Source organism: Lactuca serriola, chromosome 1 (genome assembly GCF_051521515.1).
Source record: "Lactuca serriola cultivar US96UC23 chromosome 1, Lser_US96UC23_V15, whole genome shotgun sequence".
Lineage (NCBI taxonomy): Eukaryota > Viridiplantae > Streptophyta > Magnoliopsida > Asterales > Asteraceae > Lactuca > Lactuca serriola.
The window spans coordinates 16,016,713-16,023,562 of NC_136408.1; the positions used below are offsets into that span (position 1 = coordinate 16,016,713).

At 41.5% G+C, this 6,850-nt stretch overlaps 1 non-coding gene across 1 annotated transcript; it reads left to right on the plus strand.

Annotated features, from left to right (window-relative positions):
* The first annotated feature begins 5,654 nt into the window (after positions 1-5,654).
* LOC145080782 (small nucleolar RNA R71) lies at positions 5,655-5,761 on the plus strand. Its single transcript, XR_013695367.1, has one exon. It is a non-coding gene; the product is annotated as a small nucleolar RNA R71 (small nucleolar RNA).
* The last annotated feature ends 1,089 nt before the right edge of the window (positions 5,762-6,850 follow it).

Consider the following 6,850-nt stretch of genomic DNA (forward strand, 5'->3'; position numbering starts at 1 on the left):
GGAATTTTGATCTTTTGATCTTCACTTTATTTGCTCCAAAATTCTTCAAACTTTTCTTGCAATTATCTCTTTTTTTTTACATGTACCTCTCTTTTTTTCACTAAAAAACCTACATGCTTAAGCATGGGCGCTCAACCTCAACCTTTATTGGCTAACGATAATAATTTTCCTGGATACATTTCAGGTTTAGGCTGCTAAACATATTGCATCCCTTAGGCTGAGCAGGGTTGTGTTTTTGTCCCATGATTTCACTGGAATAAGGAAGCCACAAATGCACTAGAACGTGCATAGGCTCAACTAAACATTTGGGTTTTCATGCAATTATCAACACAATTCTAACATGGAATCCTAATTTTCTTTTACCAAAATTTTCTAAATTAAGTCCCTAAGTAATATTTTTGGTATGCAACAATGTTTTTAAAATTAGCCTAAATTAAGATTCTAAATTTTGTAATATGTGACCAACCCCTACCCCACACTTATTTTATGCAATGCCCTCATTGCATATTATGCAAAAAATAAAAATGCAAATATAGAGAGAATTGGAACAAACTCTCCTGGGGTAGTAGTCGATAGGTTGATAGTCTTCTCTTCAGCTCCAGCTTCACTTGACTTTAGCCATGGGAACAACTCATCCATGTCTTGGGTGTCATGCATCTCGTGTGGCAGCTCCAAATATGCAGGGAAAACAGTGTAAGATCTTCAAGAATTGACATGGAAGAATAAGTGGTCAAGTGACACACTTAGCAACATCAAATCAGCAGTCCTCTTGGTATAAAAATGAACGACTCGTCGAGTCATATATGCGACTCATCGAGTATAAGCGCGGACATCTTCGAATATGCGAGAATACAAGGCGACTCGTCGAGTCTGTTTAATGCACTCGACGAGTAGACCGCTGGACGAAAAAAATGATATTCTGCATTGGTTCCAGCCTCTAATAAATCTTCAAAATTTCTCCTCACTTCTAGACTCACTCGCTCATGTCCCTTAGGGACCGGACTCGACACTTTGACTCTAACGCTTCCCTTCCTTGACTCTCTCTTTCACTTTTTATAACTCTCTTGACTCTACGACTCTAAACCCTTCTATGCAAGCACTCCTAATCTAATTCTGAAAATTATCAAGGCAATCAAACATCAAGCATAACAGTAAAAGTCTTAACAAATTCCAAAACACACCAAATAAGAACAAAAACAAAAATAAAAATAAAAATTGTTTAATAAAAACACAATGAACTAATCCTCATCCTCATCGTCATGTTCCGACGCTGCTCCACTTCCACTCGCGCCACTCCTTCTGGCGTTGATCACCTCTTCCCACGACAGAATATATGGGAAGTTACCACCATCGATATGCAGAATGTTGAAGTGGTCAAAAAGTCGAATGTGGGATTGATTGCTAAAGTTTATACCCCATGCCATTTGATCTTGTAACCGCCTCATCTCAACATTGTACTAATCCATTGGTACTTCATCACTGTCTACAGAATCACCGGCGGTTCCTCGTCTACATCATGTTCACGCCTCGATCTGACCCTCCTTCCCGGCGCCTCGGGACCAACAACAGGGTCATCATGCGGGATAGCATAATGACCTCCACCATAGTCCTCAATGATCCTAGCCCTCCTAACAAGAATGGGATTGAATGGAGGGGTAGGAATCATAGTCATCAAATTCCACACGCCACGGGTCATCAACCCAAACGAATTGGCGAACCGTGTAACAAACATTCCTCCATTAATCTCTGATGTCTTGCGGTCTTTGACCGCACCCTCCGCCAAATATGAAGCTAAACACCAAGGAATATTGCAGAAAGTGTCGGGTGTGATAATGCTCCATAAGTAAAAGACATCAAGGTTAGAAACCTTATCATCATCCTTTCTTTGGTTAATGGTGGCGGAAATAAGGCGATGAATAAGGCGGTGTGTAGGCGACCGAATGCTTCCCTCCTGGGCTGTCTTCGGAATGTACACTTTGTTGGCAATCGTATTCCACCAACCCGTGCTCGTCACTCCATTGGGGAACACTTTGTGAGAGCGTTCCATAAAAGCACGGAAAATAGCGGTCGATACCAATGACCGGTCATAAATACCCATCCGAGAAGCCAGATCAACCACGGAGCACTGATGAAACTCGCCCCCAAGATAGAAACTGACACTCGTCGGGTGATAGCAGTCATCTGCCCCACAAAAAGATACCGTGGAGAAAAATTCCAGGCAAAGCTCCTGGTACACCGACTCTTGAATACGAAAGACCCGGCTCTAACCATCGCAAACCATCATCTCTCCCTCGTAAGTAAACTCCTTTAAAAGATCAGGAGCCAACTCCTCTTCATAACGCACACTTTGCAACCAACCCCAATCAATTCTGTTGGGCACGTAAATTTCTTTCTTTCTAACTTCGGCTAATTTCTTCTTCCACCTCGTCATGGTTGAAGCGGATTCAATTTGATGGAAATTTAACCAAGGAAAATCTCCTTGGCGTCCACTGGAACCTTGCCCCCTGTGAAACATTTTCCTGCAACACAAAGAACACAAAACACATAAAATTATCAAAACAGATCATACTTGGGTCCCCGACTCGACTCGTCGAGTCCATGAACGACTCGGCGAGTCGCAAGAACTGCGCGAGTCAGTCGGCGAGTCGATCAAAATCCACCCATGAAATCTCAAAATTTACTTAAGGGTTTTGTCCAGGGGCATGTCTATAAGGTATTAGAGCAATAGTAATCATCCAAAACAACTTAATTGATGTAAAATCAAAACCCTAGAAATTCAATATAACTAAAAATCGGGTATTATATGAAATTACTACCATAGATCATCTTAAAATCATTGCTCTAACAGAATAAAGGAGGAAATCAGTTACCTTTTGAGATGGAAATTGAAAAACTTGAAGAACAATTGAAGAATATGATGAATGCTTGAGAGAAAAAGTTGGGAGGGAGGCGCACGGCGAGTGAGTTGTGAAAAAAAACTGATTTCATTAGGGTTAAAACCCTAGTTACTGGTTGTAATTTTTTTTTTCTGTAAATAAGACCGACTCGTCGAGTCAGGGTCAGACTTGGCGAGTCTGGTCGCGATTTTTAAAACTGTCTGGAATATGAATCGACTTGACGAGTCATGGTCAGACTCGGCGAGTCTCTTGCAAATAATTCAAAATTTATAAAATTTTACCATTTATTTAGAAAAGAAAATTTATTCCACCCCACACTTAGTCCATACGCACTCTCAAGCAGACATGTCCGACGAATTGGAATATTAGAATTCTAAAAAAACTAAAATTAAAAAAAAAAACATAAAAAGATAAAAGAAAGCAAGCTCTAAATAACGGGTTGCTTCCTGTCAAGCGCTTCTTTTTAAGGAGTCGTTATCTGGACTCCTTCCCATCTACGTCTCGTCATCTTCCAACATCGGGAATGCACGCCTAATCTTTTGTGATTTGTACTTTGTCTTGTAAGTGTGAATCTTCTTTTTGTAAGCCCGTTTTAATTCCTCCCTTTTCTTCTTTACATCATCATCCTCAACTGCTTGGGCTTCCCTTCTCCTCTTTTTCTTCTTCACCCCACTCTTTTTCACCTTCTCTTGCACCTCCTTTTCCTTAAACTTAATTACTTCAAAGCTTCTGAAAGTTTGTGCTCTAGGTTTGGTAATGAAAGGCTGACCAGCATCAACTCTCCTATCATTTGCATTCTCCTCTTTTTCTGTGCTTACTTCATCTTCAAGCGGAATTGCATCAAGACATGCTATATGGACATGTTGAACTTCCATGTCCATTTCTCCTTCTACTGTTTGTTCTTCTAAAGAATGATGAAAAATATCCAATTCCAGCTTATGCAGAGAACTAGCAACAAGCAGATCTAAGTCCTCCAAGTTGTTGGCAATTTTGACTGGACTCCTCGAGTCCAGTAAAGTGACTCGGCGAGTCGTATCGTATTTCACCAATTTTGCTGTGTTTTCTGAGTCGGCTCCTTCCAGTAGCTTTTCTATCTCCTCCAAGTCCTTGTTAACATCTCCATACTCTCCAGAAGGTAGCAAAAACTTGGTTGGATCTTCTTCTTGCAAAAGTGCAAGTTCTTTTTGTAGTATCTCATCATCTAAACCGATAAATGAGATCTCTTCTTTTCCTCCCTCTTCTTGCTTGGCTTATGGTATAGCCCTAAATATTGTGAACTCGTCACCTACCCTTAACTTTAGTGTAGACTCACATACATCGATTAAAGCACATACGGTGTTTAAAAATGACCTCCCCAAAATAATCGGAATTTCGGGGTCTTCTTCCATGTCAAGCACCACAAAGTCTACTGGAAATATGAACTTGTCGACTTTAATAAGAAGATCCTCACAAACGCCTCGTGGATGAATTGTCGTCTTGTCTGCCAAATGGATCTTCATGTTTACCGGCCTTGGCTCCGATAAATTCAGCTTCTTAAAGAAAGAGAAAGGCATCAGATTGATGCTTGCACCTGAGTTGGTCAACGCTTTAGTGAGAAATGCGTTTCCAAATTGGCACAGAATTATGATACTCCCCGGATCGCCCTTCTTTTCGGGTAGCTAACTCAATATTATCTCTGCGACTTCAGCCAAGTCTTTCCTAGCAGCAAAGAGACCTTTTAGTAAGTTGAAGTACTTAGGTGTTTTGAGCATTGTTTCTACAAATGGCACATTGACTTGTAGGGCTTTAACATGCTTCATAAAGGCTCTATAAGCTTCAACGTTTTCCACAGGCATGGCTTTGATTGGGAATGGCAAAGGGGGATTACATGGCTTTAAGGGAATGACAGTTTTGTCATTTACACATGGACTTGTCGAGTCCATTAGAGGGACTCGGCGAGTCTGGTCGGGTTTAGCTGGAGCCGACTCTTCTGCCTTTTCTGTCTTCCTCTTGGAGATCCTCTGTGTATGTGTGAAAATTTCTTCATTGCTGGAAGTCACTGCACTCACATTCTCCATTCTCGGATTGGTTTTGGTGTTACTTGGAAGTTGACCCGGTCTTCTTTCGTTCACTTGGTTTGCAAGCTGTCCCAGCTGTTTCTCAATGTTGAGAATGGATGCCTGCTGATTCCTTAGCATATTTCTGGTCTCGTGTATTGCAGCATCGTGATCATTGTGTCTCTTTTCGGACGCGGCTATGAATCTAGTGAACAATTCTTCCAAATCTGCTTTCTTTTCCATTACCGGTTCTTCCTTTTGATAAAATCCCCTCTCTTTCTGCTTGTATTTCTCCTCCTTAGCCTTCTTGTATTCTTCGTATGGGAGCCATTCCTTCTTCGGTTTCCGCCAATTCTCGTCGTATCGATCGCCACTTGAATAGAATACTTGAGCCTTCTTGTTTCCATTCTCATCCAAATCACAATCCTTTGTGAGATGGGGCCCTCTACAATTTTCACATCCAACCCGAATAACATGGATTGTTTGATCCATTTTTGTCATTCTTCTATCTAGACTATCGAGCTTAGCTATCACCGCCGCCATGCTATCATTTGCCGAGTTCACTACCCCCCGACTTACTTCATTTTTTGGATTGTGGTATTCTCTAGAGTGCTTGATTACAGGGGGCGCCTTCTTCGTGAGCGGGTCTTGAGAATCGAGCAGTTGCCTTGTGGTGACATTGACCCCATCATAGAAAATGGAGACTTCTTGTTGGCTATTGAGGTCATGGTGTGGACAATTTCTAAGCAAGCTCTTGTATCTTTCCCAAGCTTCATAAAGAGATTCTCCGGGTTGTTGCTCGAAGTTGGAAATGGCTTTCTTTAGCTTGGCTATTTTGGAGGGTGGGCAAAAGTGGTCTATGAACTCTTCTTTCATCTTGGCCCATGTGGTGACCGATCCGGGAGGAAGTGACTTTAGCCAATCCTTTGCAGCACCTTTGAACATGACTGGGAGCATGCGAAGAAGCTGGGTCTCGTGTGGAACATTCGGTACATTGAAGTAGTCAGCCACATCATTCACTTCGTCCAAGTGCTTGTAGGCGTCTTCGTGATCCTTCCCATAAAAAGGAATCTCCTTGAGTAGAGCGAGAATATGGCCTTTTAGTTCGAAATTAGTGGTTGCGGGAATTGCGGGCTGCACAAGTTTCGGGCCGGTATCATCTCGCATCCTCTTCTTCCATTCCCCCATGGGGACTTCATTGATATTAGCCATAGTGATAGCTAAATCGTCTTCAAACTCGGATTCGTGCTCGTATGTGGGCTCTTCTTCTTCCTCGGTCTCGTACTCGATATCTTCTTGAATTGGGTCTCCGATTGTCAAAGAGGCACTGGATGCTCCTGATTTGCTGCTCCTCTTCTTGCTGAAAACGGATTTGAGGTTTTTGAGTGGTGAGTTCTTTGAAGAAGCGGTTTCTCCAACAGTTTTGCCTTTGCTCCTCCTTAGTGTGGATTCTGGGTCTTCAAGAAGAGGGACCAGAGGTGTATCGGATCCTCGGGTCATGAAACAACTATAAACAAAACAAAAAAAATGCGTAAACAGAAAAAAATTAAATAAAAAATCAAAGCTGTAAACAGCGATGTACTCGCCGAGTCGGCACGAGTGCACTCGGCGAGTTCAAGGTAAAAACAGAAAAAAAATTTCTAGTTACTTTAAAAACGTATTTTTATTAAAACTTATTCTACTTACTGAATTACCTTTTAAATAACTTTGTGTAAGATAAATCCCACATAAAGGATCGATTAAATTGGAATTTAACGCTAATTTTAGAATTGTTCCCCGGCAACGGCACCAAAAACTTGATGTGTGAAAACTCACTTAGTTTTAAACCTACTTTTAATTATAAAATAACACACAAAGGCAGTGAACCTATCAATTGTGGTATAGTTGAATAAGTAGGGTATCGAACACAGGGAACGG